The sequence below is a fragment of the Lytechinus pictus genome, chromosome 5 (assembly GCF_037042905.1).
Source record: "Lytechinus pictus isolate F3 Inbred chromosome 5, Lp3.0, whole genome shotgun sequence".
Lineage (NCBI taxonomy): Eukaryota > Metazoa > Echinodermata > Echinoidea > Temnopleuroida > Toxopneustidae > Lytechinus > Lytechinus pictus.
Window position 1 is genome coordinate 17,898,335 of NC_087249.1, and position 19,112 is coordinate 17,917,446.

Consider the following 19,112-nt stretch of genomic DNA (forward strand, 5'->3'; position numbering starts at 1 on the left):
AGTGTTTTAGCACTTTTCGCCATCAACATAGTTTTTGAAAACAAATGCATACGGAATTGAGCAACTTGACAATGGTTACAATATCATACTCAATGATGTATATGATTTATTCATCTATTTATAAATTAGTGATATTTAGGGTGATTCATCATCAATGATGATGGTCCTCCATGTTGACAATTAAAAATAGTAACATAATCGAGGACGTAAATTAGTAAGAGCTATACGCCAGAGTTACCATTCAGACAGTTCTTACACTTCCGAGGTGTATACGAGGGCGTTTGGACTGCTTCGAAGGATGCCCGATAAAAAAATGGTAGAAATCATATTTCATATAATGTAGATCCTTGTTATTCGATAAACCATCCTCACCTTAAAACCATAACCGGTCAGTAGAACTACTAGTCATTTAGCACCAGACATTAGCTATAAACTCTAAGAAATATTGAGTAAAAATGGTCCATGAGGGTAATTATGTGTCCAACCAACATTTTTTGGGGCATTTCTTTGGGGCATTTTTACTTATCCAGTGTGATGAAAATGTTGCCCATTCTAAAGTAATCGCTGCTTATTTTTAACCTTACTGGACTATATGCTTCCCGCATTGGGTAGAATACTGCCCAGAATTGGTTGGACACATAATTACCCTCGTGGTGGTAAAAATTTTACCTAATATCTTTTGTACAGTGTAATTGTCCTGTTGGCTATTAAAATAAGTGACTGGTCACGTGATAGGATTCAGCCAATATAATTGGTTCAGGTTAATATCACCATTTAATAGTCATGATATTTAAATGGGGAAAGAATAGCAATGTTAGAAATATAGGTAAGATATGAATACACCGTTGCCATTTATAGGCAGATTCTGTACATTAGAGAGCGCTGAACGATTTTTATGTAATCATTTATGTATTTGTCTTGCCAATTTATTTATGTGTCTTGCCAATTTTTTTATCAAATTGTTACCCCCCAAAAAATATGCAAATTCGAAATTCTGAACATCTGGTGACAACAGAATATACGCCTTGACTATTCTTACTCACAGTTTCTTTAGAAATTATAGTTCTCCGAAAAAAGCAGCAAAACTTTAGTTTAACGACACAGAAACCAGACTGGGTTGATGTAATATTGATATTTTTTTTTGCTTTCGATCTGAAAATTGCTTAAGGACTTGGAGGGGTAACATAATTCCATTAAATCGTTTTCACCTTAGCAGTTATGTTAAGAATGAACTGTTTTTTTAGGGCGCCAGGGTGGTTTACAACGTACATGTAACGGTAACCAAATTGAATGTTCAATTGATCTTGCCTTTAAGGAAGAATCCTAAACAAAATCAAAGATGTAATGGATGTACCAAGTGTCAGATATATAAGTTTACATGCAGCAGTCATGAAGCGTCGCGAATGCCAACAACACTCCCTAAAAACATGTAAAGTATAAAGTCATAAGAAGTAGAAAAACACATATTTCTTCGTAATGTGAGGTCGAACAAATCCGATTGGAAAAGAAACACATGGATTATAGTTTCGATCACACCCAAGCTTGAAGCTACTTAAAGGAACATCTAAATGGAATGATGGATAGGTGTATGTTTTTCTTCTTCTCTAAAACTTCTGAAAACTAAGGAAACTGTAACTTCAGGGAATTGATTGAGCATAACATTTTAAGGACATTTTTTTCAAAATTCAATCTCGTGTGCTTCTGAAATTCCACCTTTTTTACACGGCAATTGTAAAATTAGTCATTGGTATATTCTTTTCACAGCATTTCCCCTTTGTTGAATGTATTGCGATGGTGGGGTGGGGTGGCGAGATGAGTGGGAAAATGTATGTCTTCCGTCATGCTGTGGGGTGTGGTATAGGAAGAAATATGCTTGGATGTTTTCCGTAAGGGGGGGTAGAGAGATATATGCTTAGATGTCTTCTGTCATGCAGCAGTGGGTATGTAGATAGGGGGGATTCTTTCATGTCTTCCAGTGGGCAGTGGGGGTGGGAGAAATATGCTTGGATGTCTTCCGTCAACAAAAAATATGCGGCTATTTAATGATTTCGTCCTATCATTTAATATCATGCTCATATTCCATTTCCATAATATCGCCATCACTTGGCACTTATCTATGGTCATATATCACCTTTCCCTGATTTCTTGCCATGGCAACGGATATTTTGGACGGTCTTGTGAATTGTGCGTTTGGGGGGAATGTAGTTTGCAGGCACAGATCCTTATTGGAACTTTGATCAGCAAGTGTGCCTCCACGCAAAGACTAGCACATACAAAACTTGAGCGAGAGAGCCTTCAGTACACAAGGCATGAGTAGGCTGCACATTCAGACACTTAACTCGAGTGAAGGATTTGCCCAGCAGACTAGGGGAAATCTGCCGTAGCCGAGATAGGTCTTTACCTTTCTTAGCATTTTTTTTTGCATTCCGTACAGGGAAAAATGAGGAAAACCTTACATTGAATATTGTCCGATGACAACAAAGGCGTGCATTCCATGATACTGGTGCATAAATTTGTCAATCAAAATCATTTTTTTTTCCTATTCATAACTTCAATTTGCAACATAGGAGGAGAATCTCCCAATGAAAGTTGATTGCTTTTAGCAATGCTATGTTTTGATGCTAGTAAACATGGGTTATGATCTAGATGTGACAGGCAAAGGGGGTGCCTCATGAAATAAAGTCTTGTATCTTCAGTTTTTTCTCAACCCCCCCCCCCCAAAAAAAAAAAAAAAAAAAAAACCTTAAAAAGTAAATAAATAAATAAATAGAATAAGACATAAAATAATAAAAAATGAATAAATGAAAATAAAAATACAATAACAACATAAAACAAAATAAAATAAATTCGATTTAAAAATATAATAATAAAAAATAGGTCCAGCACAATTTCAAATCATTACTAAATAACATAAATGTGTATGCGCTAAAACAATCATGGTTCGGAAGTTTAAATGATGAATTGATTTAAATCCTCCACATCATAACCGTGTGTTTTACTTGATGAGTATTACGATTTTGCATGAAAAATCAATTGAGATCGGGCGTGTGCGCGCAAACACCCCCCCCCCCCTCACCAACAACCTAACGCACCCAGACACTCAATTTCAGCCTGAATATTAAAAAAATGCTTTGATTAATCATTTTTATTTTCTTTTTTTTTCTCTCCCCTTGTAAAGTATTTGATTTCGACAAACATATCGTATCTTACTATCGTATCTGCAATATTCAATCGCGTAACGCAGAAAAGACTCTGTCCGTCTTTCATTTTGTCACCCCCGCTAAGTTCCACGCGGGACAGTTGTCTTCCTACCCCCCCCCCCGTACCCCCCCCCCCCGATGTACTACCCCGTCTACTTCAAAACTCGACCATGCACTGATACGCCTCAAGCCATGGACATTCTAGGAAAGTAAAAAAAAATTGGCCAAAATCTTGTTTTCATCTAGATTAATAGATTAAAACCTAATCCAATCATCTATCAGAATACTATCTAGATAATTCCTCCATCATTTACCCAGCCGTGGGAAATCAGTTTGACTGTGGGAATAGCCATGCCTACCCTCCTGATATATTAATGTGAAATACACAACAATAATTATCGATATTGCCAATCTGTGGTGGTGCTTTACCTATCTAATTGGATGACGACTGCAGAAACTACTTTGATTAATTTACTCAATCAGAATATCATGAATTAATTATTTAAGATTTTCACAAATGCTGGAAATATGGTCAAGTAGTTAATACTCTCGTCTTTCAATCTTAGGGACGTGGGATCGATTCCCAGCCATGGCGTGTTTTCCTTCAACAAGAAATTTACCCACATTGTGCGGCTGAATTCAACCCAGGTGAGGTAAATGGGTGCTGGCAGGAAGTAATACCTAAAAAAATATGAACAGCTTAAAATCTTAAAATGATTTAAGATTTCCATGATTTTTCCCGGCTTAGTTTCATATTTTTTTCTTACAATGACAATCACACTATAATAATATAAAGAATGGAAACGGAAGATGAATCACCCGTTTTACCCTTACCACGTTTTAAATTTCGTCTCAGTCTTACTTCTGTATGAAGAGCAATAAACTTTGGTGGGTATACATTTTGGGCATGTTATTGGACGAAATAGGTATACTACTTCTTCTCTGAAGTCACACACGTGCTCCATAATCATTCCCTTGAACTAATGTGACAATGTTGATCCTTTTACGGAATGTCGCGGGATTTCTAGTCATGCTCGTGGACGGCTGATTTAGAGGGATCTAATTGCTATAGGCACACGCCAAATATTTTATTGGCTCTTTTTCGTGGAAGACTCCTTAAATGGGATGGGGGTATTATATAGGGGTGTACAGCAGTGACGCAATGAGCAACATAATGCGAGGTGGCACAATATGGTGTAAGAGGCAAACTTTCTGAAAAGTAGCGAGGTAGCAGAAATGTCGACCCTTTTCCAATGGGAATCTTAATTTGTGATAAATTTTACATGATGTTTTTAGTATAAATAGCATCGTATATCGCCATGTTTCGACAGGTGAGCTCTTATCGTCTTTGGGATAATAGTTGTAAAAGCAGGCTTCCTATACTCTGTCAGGGTGTCGTGTATAAAGCCTGTTTTTATAAGTTTTGCTCATTCTCCTAAAGACGACAAGAACACACTTGTCGAAACGTTGAGCTTGGGTGATTCTTTTCAGTACCAACATAATTATGCCAAGGAAAGTACACATGGTGTACCGTAAAACCACTAAACTCTTCTCCTTCGCAATGTAAACCTTCAGCAGTTATATCGTATATCATTTTTTCCCCTTTCCTTTTCCGTTCCCCACCCCCTTCTTTTTACCTTTTCTCTCTTTTGCAAAGGGGGGGGGGGTCTAGGAACTTTTTTTTTCTTTTTGTTTGCCTCCCCCATTTTTACATAATTTTTATGTTGGAGCTTTTGTTTTGTGAAGCGATTTTTTTTTTTTTTTTTTGGGGGGGGGGGGCAATATTATACTCATTTCATGTGGTCGTCCTTATACCTCTTCATTATTAACTGCAAGTGGGTACGACAATTAATATCCCCGAAGTGCATTTTACCCAATTATATTATACATTGAACTGTTGTAGAAGACGAAATCTAACACGCCAATTACATTCTGATATCTGACATTATAGAATGTGATTAGATAATGGATCGTATTATACCAAGATTACATAGTAGTTGACTTAAGTCGTAATGTTCTCATAATGGGTGAATTGTTAAAACTCATTTCGCACAGACAGGGTATAAACTGAGACAATTTCATGAGTAAAATGAATTCTCCTTTTTTTCTAAAAATAATATGATAGCATCAAGGTATATTGCAATTGATATGTCTCCGACGTCGGTACAAAGTTTTTTCCTTTGTTCAAATTAAATCAGACAATCAGAAAAGGCATACACATTCCGTGGAGTAATGTTGGGGCCAGATCCATACACGAGCTGCGTTTTGGTACAGTTTACAATTTTGGAAAATTGTGAGAAAGCGACATGAAAAGCAACCAAACTTATGTTTTGATTCAACTCTTAAAGTTTCCCCTTTTCACTGAAAACTCAAAAGGAAAATCAAAACAAATAAAGTCCTCCATTATGCTAGTTTGATTGAACAAGAGAAATACCCCTCGAGGGATATCCCTTAAAGACCGGGTGGGTGTTTCATAAAGCTGTTCGTAAGTTAGGAGCGACTTTAAGAACGACTGGTGATCCTTTCTTGTGGTAAATGGTATATTCATTGGCGATGGTTTGCCTCGTAAGAAAGGTTCACCAGTCATTCTTAAAGTCGCTCTTTACTTTCGAACATCTTTACGAAACGGCCCCCAGGTCTGATCATTTTGCAGGTGTTTATATCCCCATACTTACTTATAATATATCTCTTCGACATGACGGCACGGAAAGTAATGCACCAGATATGTGTTTACAAATGAAAACAAGATACGGAGTATCCCTCGGAGTCACGACATGCCTTCCAGAAGTGACACATTTCTCAGACAGTGTGTGACATTTATACTTACCTTGGTCTACTTATTTCTGGTTTAGTATAACGAATTGAAAAAAAAAAACACGTCAACTGCAAGTGCATATCGGATACTTCAACCTACATGTGCGTTAAACCACAAAGAGGCGCCGAGATAGCAACTGGATTTAATCAATAAACATGATAAAGAGACATTAATTTCTTCCAATATCCCATCTAGCCCACAAGACAAACTTGCGACGCTGAAGACCTCATCAGACGCGAGTGATTGTATAATATAATAAAACAATAACCCCGTTCTTGTATTAAATTTGTCGTTCTGCGGGGGTATGTCGGCATCTGCTTTTGATGTTTCACCGATAATTATATTCCTCATTGAGAATATTATCACCTCGAAACGGTATGCTCTTTAGAAGTGGAAAGCGTTTAGACACCCCGTGGTATTGTTGTAGAAGTCACCTGCACCCTATAACCCGAATCTCTGCGAATTAATAAAGGAATATGAAAAAAGGTAGGCCTACCCGAACACCCTGATTGGGATAGTAGATATCTTAATATCGGGTGACCGTTGCGCATGCCGGGTGCGCATGTTTGTCTGTTTGTTACATGAAGTATTATCATTCTTCACGGTTCGAATCTATCGTTAGATAAAAATATGAAAGATAATATCACAAAATACACAAGCTCGGTGAAAAATGGGGCCTCAAAAGTAAAAAAAAAAGGAAAAAAAGAGGCACAACTTAAAATTGATAATGGTTCAGACTTTTGTATGGGGGAGGGGTATAAAACCATAAGGAGTTAGAGTGGGCGAACATTTTATGAAACAATCTTTGTAGTAAAGCATTCTGATAAACAATTACGATTTTTTTTTTTAAGTGGATGGTGAGGGATTGACCACAAAATACAATTAGGGGAGCGTTTCATGAAAGGACTTCTCAGACGTGTATCCGACAAGTCCCATTTTATTCAACAGTTACATTTAGTAACAGTGCTACCTTGCCAATCAACATTTGAAGAGGTTGATTCCAAAAGGGGCTAAAAAAAAGGGGGGGGGCTAAAAAAAATGTATAAAACAAATATCTAAGACGTGGGAATGAAATGCAACATATCACATTTGAAAAAAAAGGTTGGTAAAAATTGATTGCAAATGTGAGTTTTATTGCAAAAGGAGCTAAACCAAAAACAATTTTGTTCCAAAAGGAGCTAAATCCACTTTACAGTTATTTAAAATGTTGTATTTTTCCTATTTTACATAAAGTTATGCATTCAACTTGTTAGATACATGTTGTGGATACAAGTTCACACCATCAGTGCAAATTTTGCTGAAAATAATTTTTTATGAATATTTCTGGATTTAGCTCCTATTGGAATAAGATTTCGAAAAGTCACCATTCTTAGAAATGATGACACAATATTTTTTTTTCTTTTGTAATTTTAATTGGATACACATCAGAGAAGATGTGAGATGTATTCTGCTAGCCATATTTATGTAATTCTTGTTCAATTTTCATTATCAAACATGTTCAGATTGGCAAAAATTGACATTTTACTATCCATGAAAAATAAAAATTTATGATAATGCTTGATTTTTGAAATCATTATTTAATCCATCTAAGATGATAGTACTATCATACATATCAAAATAAAACAGTAGTGGCTAAGGTAAAGTGGTGAATTAATAAATCTTGATTTACAGAAAAAATACCAAAAGTGGATTTAGCTCCTTTTGGAACAAAACTCTTCTTTTAGGAAAGTTGTCAGATCTGACAACTTATCGGACAAAAATGTTGATGCACGCTCCCCAGATGGCAACTTTAACGTTTTCTTTACACTGATTTGGAAAATGGGGCTGAAGCCCCCAGCCCATCTGTTCCGCGACCCCTGCCAGGTAATTGTTCTGCGCAAACGCATGACATACCGACGTATCAATATTAGATATACGCTAATTGTAGACCTCTCAAATTTTAGGCCCTGGGCATGCTTGGAACATTTCATTAATATTCGACAAGCTGTCAAGTTTGACAACTTTCTTAGGCTTTCTCTTTCACTGATTCGAACATTAAATGTTTTTTTAAATATATATTGTTTTATATAAGAGGAGATTAGGTGTCCCTAACGAAGGGGGAAAAATAGTTAATCAATACATGCCCCCCCCCCCTCCGAATAAAAACAAGTAAATCCTATTATGTGTTGATTGAAAAGCTTAATTGAGTTTATTGTATGTTATATAAATTATGAAGAGTTTGTTCCGAAAAACGGTTAGGTCCTCTTTTAGCCATTCTAAAAATATGAGGTCTTGTTTTATGTTGTTGTTATAATTCAGCTGTTTTTCAGTGTTGATACCTCCATCATTGGAATGAAACATGTTATTTTAGAAAAAAAAATCTGCGGGTCCTCATTTTTTTCTTTTGAATTTTCATTTTTTTTAATCAAACCTTTTGGAAATAAACATAATCTAACTCCTTTGGAAATCAAATAGTGTGTGTGTGCGTGTGCGTTTGCATGTGCACGCGGGTGTTGTGTGATTGTGTGTTAGAGAGTTTCATAGTATTGACAGACATGAAATTGTATCCATGAAAGCATGACTTTGTGACACAGATGTGACAAAGGACAAAGAAAGTGAGAAACAAATACAAAAGGAACGGGGGAAAGAAAGGGGGGGGGGGGTGCGCAGCGGACAGTACATATAGAAGCATGCCTATAAACGTGACGAAAGCATGATGAAAACATAATGAACGAGAAGGGAGCGGCACACAAGGGAGGGGGGCTACAATTATTTCTGGAGATGGGCTCAATATTAAAACCACGGTCCACATTCCCCTCCTAGGGCAGCAAGACCGTCATGAACTCGACAAAAGTAGTTCAATATTATATTTTTTTATCAGTATTATGTCATTGGCCAATGCAAATGTCAGGCGAATGTCCTCTCATCATGTACGAATGCACTCAACGTTCTTTACTTTGGCGCCATTTAAATACACTTTAGACACAATAGTATATGAAAGCACTTTGATTGCATTGGGTTGAATTGTACTTGAAAAAAACGATATTAATGCAGTGATTGATACTCATCATATCATATGATAGTTGTCGTCTGAAGATAGTCACATACCGTTTCAACATTAATCATAACGTGTGTACTTTAAATGACAAATCAATGTTCAGATGTTGCCCCGCAGTGCTAGATTTATGTAAATTCTCACCAGAATTATAAGTCTACATGACCTTTCTTTTCAAATAAAATAATAAGAATTTAAAGATTTTCTCAAGATTTTTGCTCTCCTTTTAACTTCGTGTCAATTTGTGAGCTACATTTCACACATCACATTTTCCTTCACTAAAGTGATTATATTACATGTAATTCGCATAATACAAATGATGGTGATAATGATAATAATGATAACAGCAAATAAATAATACAAAAATAGCAATACTAAAACCTCCGACATGTCGTTCCATGAATGGTAGTGCGGCGCCGACCAGTAATCCACGGTGTGAAGAAACGTGATCGTTCTGTTCGGTTTCGAGTCGGTTTGTCTAGGGACGTGAGAGGGATCTCTCACGTCCCCGGTTTGTCTAATGTGACTGCGGCTTCGGTCATATCCACCCCCCCCCCCTTTTTCTCTATCCCCCATTCGCTCGTCTACGGCAATGTTGACGGGGTCCACTTATGGACTCCATTGAACACGGATACGATGTCGGATTCTCGGTCCGATCAAAATGCATTATTCATGTATAGTGGTTTGCTTGACTTTGCTTGACCCAACATTGAGGTGCAATTCCTAAAGGGCGCCAAATCCATATTTGTGTCTACACAGAAACGCTCGCTTGTTTGTTAATCATCATAGTCAGTAATATTTTAAAATCTTAAGAAAAATGTTTTTTATCAAGTTCTTTTTTTTTAATTAGCTAGGGTGATTCAGTCGAAGAACGTGTTAGTTGAATAATGTATCAATACCAGTGGTTCAATTTCCACTTTCAGGCTTTCCGAATTTACACCCTTCAGTTGCTTTCATTGGAGTTGTGCTTTAATAAGATGTTTCTGACATACTTTCGATAATCTTTTGATCTATGGCACGCCATTTGCTCTTCCCCTTGGTTTCATCAAGATTATATGCGTCCCACGACTATTCATTCCAGTCTCCCCCAGTGCTCCTTCCCCTTTACCCGACGTCATAGTGACGTAATGTATAACGTTACTATTAGAAATTAGAGCCGTATAAGCCTTGCAAGAAACCGAATCTCGATAGAGGGCTGAAAACTACGCCACTAATTACACGGATAAGTAATAACCTCTTTTATGTTTCTCACGGGGGCAGGTTAATGCGCTCAATTTTCAGCTCTTATTCGCGCCCGCCGTTAAACAAACTTGGCGATATGGCATGTATGGTTTTATGCATGTGTCATTGGAGACGTCAGAGGTTTTGTGATTCTAAAAGCCGAACTTCTCCAATGACGTTCATTATCTTTTCTTCTTCTCTCATATATTTATAAATATTCATTTCGCTTTGTCCCATGATATTGGGCGTGAAATCGTACACCGTCGCTCCCCGAGTGCTCATGTTTTGAACTGAAGATTTAATATTTCTAAATGGCGGTTAATACTGCTTCCCGAATAACGCCTTGTTTGCCCAAGCTCACACTACACGAAATGTAGTCATTCCATCTTTCGCGGGTTATGACAGTTGTGATATTCAAGTTTATAAGAGTGTTTTGTTCTTAAGCGGCCTAAATCTGTCGCAATATCAAACTGTTATTGGTGATGAATCGCATTATACATGACTGTAATAAGTTAAACACATTCAATATTTTATCAAATTTCTCCAGCTTACTGACGTCAGATAAAGTGGTGTTTTTGTGGTTTCATGCGAACATTTACACTTGAAATTATATTTTTTAATCGAATTTTTAATGTCACTATTTTCATAACCTAGTATTAAAACGATGATTGTCCAAAATTCCCCTCCTGCGTTAAACTAGACGATGTGTATCCAAATCGTTTCGTTTAGGGTCATTAAAATCACCCTTCATCATTTCATTAAAAGTCGTTATAAACTTATGTTGGCCTCTCCACCCCTCCATTTTCTAGGGAAAGACCGTTCAACACGATTTTATGGTTGATATTCAAGACTGCCTATCATATTTTAAGTATAAAAGGGGTATGAGCAGTCACGATATTTGTCTGTTTACCTACAACCACAAAAATGTTCACTCTGAGTTCACTCTAGATTGAGTGATCCTGGAAGTCCTTACCCCGAGACCGAAAATTAACTCATTTAAAGAGAATGCATTCGCTATTAAAACACCTTCATCACTTTTTTGTTTCTAAAATATCAACATTAATAAACTGTGAAAAAAAGAAAGTGTGACTTTTCCATTGGAATACAGTTATCACCACGGTACCCATTACGTATTATTAAAAGAATACAATAGTCTATGAAAAAAATGTCCTTGACAATGAGCACGATATATCTCCGGTATTTTTTTTTCTTTTTGTAATAATTTTTACCTTCAACACTTTATCGACGCCTCGTTTCCTGTCTTAATGTCTTTCATGATTCAAACTGAAATCATTACTCCTTCGCATCGATCCATTATCCTTGCAATGATATCGATTAATGCCTTCAAAGTATGGATTACACCACAAAGTACCTTCATCAAAACCAGTAATACCAAACACACAAAAACAACACTTTTTTATATCCCAGGGGCGCCGTGTAATCCATCCTTTTTAACAACACAACAATATCGATGCAAAAATTGAGCTAGGAGAAGAAAAAAAATGTTTATCAATATCGAATATTAAAAAGAAATGTATAAAATGATTGGATGGCTGTTCTAGATTTCCGTTTCACATAACACAAACAAAAGCATTTTCTGCACCCCACCCGCTTCTCCCACGATATTCGAAGCTTATGGTATTTAACGACATGTGATATATATATATTGTCTTTAAACTTATTTTTTTTTGCTTCATTTTTTTTTCAACATGTAATCACTCGGGAGATGAAAAAAAAGACTAGTGGTTATGATGGTAGCATGGACCTATCTACAGAGGATTATTCTATTGTTACTGGGGGTGCTGAGCGTTGTCACAGCACCCCCAGTAACAATAGATAATCCTCCGTGGACATTGGCGGCGGAAGCCAAACAATTTAGGGGGGGGGGACCACCAAAATTTCTTGACAAGCAAAAAAAAAAGAAGTTATATATCAACCAAAATGTTTAGGGGGAACCGACAAAAAATTTTGACAAGCAAAAAAAAAAAAAAAAAAAAAAGGTCATCAACGAAAAATTTAGGGGGGGGATCGTCCCCCACCTCAAATTTAGGGGGTGACACGTCCCCCCCTCCCCCCCCCCCCGCTTCCGCCGCCTATGTCCGTGGATAGGTCCATGAATGGTAGTTCAAACAACGACACGAATTAACGAATAAACTAATCAGAAGTACATGAGTACATGAAGTAAGACACTTTTGCCCTCGTTTGCATAGGTTATTTCACAGATTGATTTATTTCATATTATGTCGAGCTTCTTTACAATGACACTTTTAATATTGAGACAGGTGTGACTGCTCCATTTTGATAATTCCAAAGTTTGATTTCTTTTATCTATATATAAAATCCTTCATGATAACCATAAGTGATTAAATCTGATGTAGAATTGGATATAAAAAGGCTGCCTTTTTAATTTTGTTTCTTTATTTCTTTTATTTCCTCTTTTTTTTTTGTTTAATGATACAATATTTTGTAAATGTTTTGATTGCTTGTGATTGTTTGTGATTTGTTTTGATTTGTTCAATAAAAACATACAAGTATAAAAAAAAAAAAAATCGGGGGAAAAGACTGCGACGGTATGTGACTGTCACTGGAGAATAGTACGCTTATATTTGGCCCTGTTTAACAGTTCCTAAAAAATGGAAATAAATTACTCGGTAAACTATTCCAGAGAGTGCATCCATATATCATCCAATGTGTATTGGTATGAAAATCAAAAGGAGGATGGCTCCGTTCGTTAACATGATCAAGGGATTAACACATACACATTTGCATTTCAGAAGTCCATATAAACAAAAACGCATTTTTTTTTTTAGCTCATCAAGATATATTGCCTTGATGTTTACTTTGTGTGATTTTTTTAAAAAATTATATTTGCTAATATTTTCTTGACTGAAATCATATTTCAAAAAGGAAAAAAAAATTACAGTAAAAACTAAAATGTGAACCATTCACTTTAAGAATGCCTCGCGTTAAACTTTGTACACTCCTTTAAGAAAAAAATATATATTTGCTATCTACGTGATCTAGTTCGGTGAAATAAACTCACGAAAAAAGAAGATTCATGTTTGGTCGAGACTATATATTAGATCAGTTGAAAATATATAAGAGCCACAGAAAAAATGATTATGAACATAAAACCATTCGACATTTAGACGATTCCAGTTTCGTGCTATCATTTTGTTTTGGGCACGTAATCATGGTAATCTGTGGCTATTTTCTCTGTCCATAGAAAATGGTTTATCATTTTGTTTTTCCCCCGTAATCATGGCAAACCCTGTAACATCATGAACTTTATAACCATAGGTACAGGTGCTTCTTATGTCGCAGTCACACAAACAGAATTGACTCCAAACCGACCGACTGTATTTTATTCTAAATCATGTCATTTCTTTGATCGGTTTGCAGTCGGTTTGAACTTGTGTCACAGTGACTTGAACATGACGAAGTGCACATGCATGAACGGGATGGAAAGGGATGTCTTCAGATTGTTGTCCACTGAGAGATATTGTGACAAGGTTTACACTGAACTCTTATTGTCTTGTAATTTTATTTTCTGGTGCGCGGTCACATGTTTACAATAGCCACTGTACAGATGCTATAAAGTGTAGGTTATTCCTTACCATAATGTGAATTTGATTTTTTTTTTACATGCTAAAGATATACTGCCACTGCTTGACCCCCGCCCCCGGAGGAAATGACTGCCAGTTTTGTCTTCCGAGTCTATATAATTATGTTGATTTACGTTGTTAGCTTATACCACACCTAATATCTTATCACTCAGTCACACCTATATGGACCAACTGCTTACTATCAATGGTATAATAATATAAAAGGCTTCGATCGATGTGGTATTGTTTTTCTTAGTGTGACTGCGGCCGGCACCAGGCCTATGATAACATATCATATTGATCATCGGTATACGGAATACGAAGGACCTCCCATCCATCGTTTTCCATCTCAGGCGTTTCAGGTGCGGAAAGCGCCATGACTATCTTCCGCCAACTGAATTTAGAGTAGTTCGTGAATTTTCAATTCTTTGCTAAATGGCCACGTGCTGGGTATTTTCTAATCTCTCTCACGTATCATCCTGTTGTTGTTTTGGTGAGCAGAAGATTGGACGATTTGATATTTTGTGAGGGTATGAGGTGTGAGAGGGTGTGTGACGTGTGCTGTGTTTGTGAGGGTGTGCGGTATTCAAGTCCGAGGTTCCAAACCCGGCCACGGCTCCTATGTCCTTGGGCAACACGTTCAATCACTGTGCCTTTTATCTTATGTTTAACTATTTTGAAGTACTCTTGTTAAATGTGTCTATGTGTGTGTATGTGAGAGGGGGTGTGTGCGGGTGTGTGTGCGTGTTGAAAATGAACTTGCTTGGTGTGATGTAGCGGGTATAGGAAAAGTTTGTTTTCTACCTTAAAAAACATACTTATTCGATTGAAAGTAATATGAAAAATCCAAGAAAGAAATCGTCTCACCAACAATAATTGGTTATACATGTACTGTATATCGACGTTCTTTTGGCAGTGTTTGGATTTGGGCTAAATCTTGATTGACTTTCATATTGATTTGAAAACAACCCTATGCCACCTTTCATCAAATAATCATTATATTTTAAGTATGAACAATAGAGCCTATAATTGTAAACTAGCAAGATATTATATAAACATGGACATTGATTAACGATTCAGGCCAAGGAGGATTATCTCTAATTACGTCATTCTTGTAAAAAATAACCCTGAAAAAAGGAAAGTAGATTCTGTTAAGTCGAAAAACGTTCTCACGTATCGGTTGCAGTTAACAAAGTGTATTATAATCATGATCGTCAATGTGCTGTTCCCTGAAGGAGCATTCGGTTTCTTCTTGACTCTCTTGATTAACCTCATCCATTGAGTCTCGACTTCTGCAGGATGTTAACATATTTTCACATTAACTTCCCGCGCATCACTTCTTTTACATGCATGCTCTTTCAGTATGATTGAGCTGGGACGTGTCCTCAATATACGGCTGGGCGGGTTTAGCAATGATCACCCTCGCTATAATAGATGCATCTTACACGCGCCGTTTCATACACTATTCTATTACTCCGCCTCGCTAACTCCAAGATCACACATTTTTGTCTCAAAAAGAAGAAGAGGATAATGTTTTGAATGTCAAGTTGCCTATTATGGTCGAGAGAATGAGACAGAAAGAGAGAAAAGGCATAGTTTTATTTTTCGTGGTGGTTCAATGAGCAGTGGATCGCGAGAGTTAAAGCTAATTTAGATATATACCAATGGGTTTTTTTTTTTTTTTTTTTTTTTTTTTTGGGGGGGGTGATTATTACTGAAATATGACATCACACGAATTCACTTGATTCGCTTAAACAATCAACCAGTTGATCTGTTTAGAATCACGGCAATCAAAGGAACCAAACAATAAGTCACTTAATTCACCATAGTTTTTTTTATTTATGTTAATCAATAAAGTGATTACAAATTGTTTTATTCATTCTAATAATTGAGTCATTCTTAACAATATTTTAATTCTACTTATATTAGTCAATCTTCTATCGAATGCCTTCGTGAATCTTAGGGGTTTGTTACGGTTATTGTTGTGTGTGTGGCCTAATATAGACGACATTATGCATGCAAAGTTTCGTGTTTGAATAATGAGAATGAATGGGTCGAATTGTAGAATCGGACTTTAAGACTAAACAACATTTCCTTTTCCTTTTCATTTTTTTTTCTTTTTTTAGGGGGGGGGGTCGCCACAGTATCGCGGGGCGCTTCATCACTTACACTGTATCTACACAATAGAGAGAATCAAGTGCTCAATTTAATAGGAATTAGTCTGATTACGAACCACTCTGCAAAGTGATAGTGCAATGACAGAATAGGTATTCGACATTCACCGGTAGTTTATCATCGTTACCGACTGTTACTAATCAGTGATGATAAATTGAACCGTATGAATTTATTTGTTCAGCATTAAGAGCTAATTTGTCGCAGACATTTTTTTTATGAGACCTCAAAGCTTGCCTGCTGGTTTTCTCATCATGTTGTCTAAGATTGAAGAAGAAGTCTGAGAATCGTTTAATTATCATTGGAATGGTAGTCGATATCATGCAGTGTTTCCGTAAATTTGATATTCAGCCTTTTGAATTTACATTTATTTTTTATTTCACTCCGTTTTCAATATTCAAATATTCGAATCAATTCACTTTTGAGTCAAGAGAATTCTCGATGTAAATATATTTATTTTCGTTTCCCTTCTGATTTTTGTGTTGTTTGTTTTGTTTGCCCCAATATCACTACACTGCAAAAACTCTGGTGTTGATTGAACACCAACCCGGAATCTATATATGTCCACACCAGAGAAGTAATAAACGATACCAGATTCGTTTTGGTCTAACACCAGATAGGGGTTTATACAACACCAATTAGTATCAACACAGCATCGGTTTGATTACAAACTGGTGTTGTTTCAATACTTCTCTGTGGTGTGGACATAATCCGGGCTGGTGTTAAAGCAACACCGGAGTTTTTGCAGTGTAGAAGGTTGATCGTTTCATATCGTAAATGATCAATCGATACAAAAAGTAGTTTTTAGCAGTAAAACGATATAACTCGCACAGTCGTATTGAAAGACAACGTTCAAAATATGAATTTACTTGTGTTTATTACTTAAAAGAAGACATAGTGCACTATGTGAACATATTATTCACACTATCAAAATGTTCAAATTAAACAGTGAATATATTTTCACACTGTGGAAACAGTGTGATTGATCAAAGTATGTTCACATTGCCGCTTCACATTGTTGAAATGCTCAGTGTGAGGATGATTATACATTGTGTTCAACACTATGAACACACTGTGGCACGCACTGTGGGACACTGTTCTTTCCAGTATCGGGATACTCACACGCACATATACTAGTCTGCAGGCACAAACCCTGATTGAAACTTTGATCAACAAGTGTGTCTCCACGCTAAGACTAGCACATACAAATCTTGCTGTTTCAATTGAGCGAGAGGGCCTTCAGTACACAAGGCATGAGTACTGAGGCTGCAATTCAGACCCTTAACTCGAATGAAGGGCTTGCACAGCAGACTACACATATACACCCACTCACCAATAACCGACTAAACAGGTAGAGTAAATAAAAATACGAATTGTTGGATAATAGGGAACAACTTGCATTTACATTTGGTATTTAAAAATGCATGCTTTATACATGTAATATACAAATTATCACGGAATCTTTCGCAATAGTTTCACAATATAAGATTGGGTAAACCCTTTGTTGCAGTTTACGAAATGCCTGTACATTACGAGTTATCCTCATCGACCAAGGGCATTTCCAAGTCGTGCTCATTTTCCAGAATCAGCATACATTCTTCTCCACGTCTGAAAGCTTAATTTATATTCTGTTTAATTAAGTCCAAGTACTTTATCCACTGAAAAGGGATGTCTTCTAGAAAGTCCCTAAAAGAGATCGTAACACTATCCTTATCCCAACAACCCTCCAGAATATTACATGGGCAGCACGTAAGTTTGTGTTTCCTAAGACCCGTTAATCGACCTTTCTCAAGTACAGAGTAGAGCGAAGCAAGATTTCAGGGCGGAAAGCATTTCATAAATGCATACAGGCTTGCCCACTTTTAAATCCGGAAATCGGGTGTTAGCGGTCGATTCAATACCCCAAGGGACATGCCTTTTTTTAACAACCTTGACCACGAAACATCCTTAAGGGTGTGAGACGGCTTTCCTCTCCGTACGCTCGAGTTAAGTGGAACGGAGTTTATTTGAAATCATTTTCATCATGTTCATCCGTATAAAGAACAAAAATATTGTGTCCTATAGGCCTACTTTCTTACTAATTCCTAGATATAAACTAATCCAAAGAAGCAGTGGTACTCGGCTATCTGAACATTAGATGTGTATAATCTTGGTTCGAATGGTTTCAAAAAATATATTGCTATATGCATATAATGTATATTATAATAATACTCATATTGTATCTGAATAAAAAGTAATAAATAAATAAAGGAAAATACAAAATTTTGCCAATGAACATTTATCATGTTTATTATTATTTTTGTAACTTCAATGTTGTCAGTAGTTTTTTTGTTTCAATGCATAATAGATACAAGTACAGGAGATTCATTATACTGATTTGTTTTCTTATTTTTTTCAACTAAAACCGAGACCTGTTATCTAAAGAAATTGTACCACATTTATTGGGATATTATCTAAATACAAGGGATTTTATTTTTCGAACAGACAAAGTTACTCTTACTTGATATTTTTTTCCATTTCTTTTTTATCTATTTGTATTTAATGGCAATTAGACAAAAATATGTATTGTTTACAAAGTTCTAATCTGTTGCTATTCATTTAAGATATTTTTTACATAATGCAGTGATTTTGGGTTGATGACTTGTTTCAAATACAAGCCTCTGAACGTGGTGAACTAAAAAGAATGATTCCACTACTTGGAAACAAACTGTTACAATACTCTAAATAAAAAAAAGCAGATAGTTTGGCATACCGTTTTAGGTGAAGTAGTCTTTATGGGCGACCTCTATTTTCATCTGGGGTTATAGCAATTCCCAATCAGGAACTTGATATTTTTCATTTTCATCATTGTCCCGTTCTCAACTCCGAATCGTCGATGCAGTTGTAGCTATTACACAAATTTCCTTATACTATAACATTATTTCTTATAGGTCTTGAAAACGTATACCTACGTCAGTGATATAATATGTAGTAACGGAATTGACCATTTCGATCAATCAATGTGGTGTCAGTATGTCGCTCGAGTGACAGTCACACCAAGGATACAGACGTCAAACTGACCGATT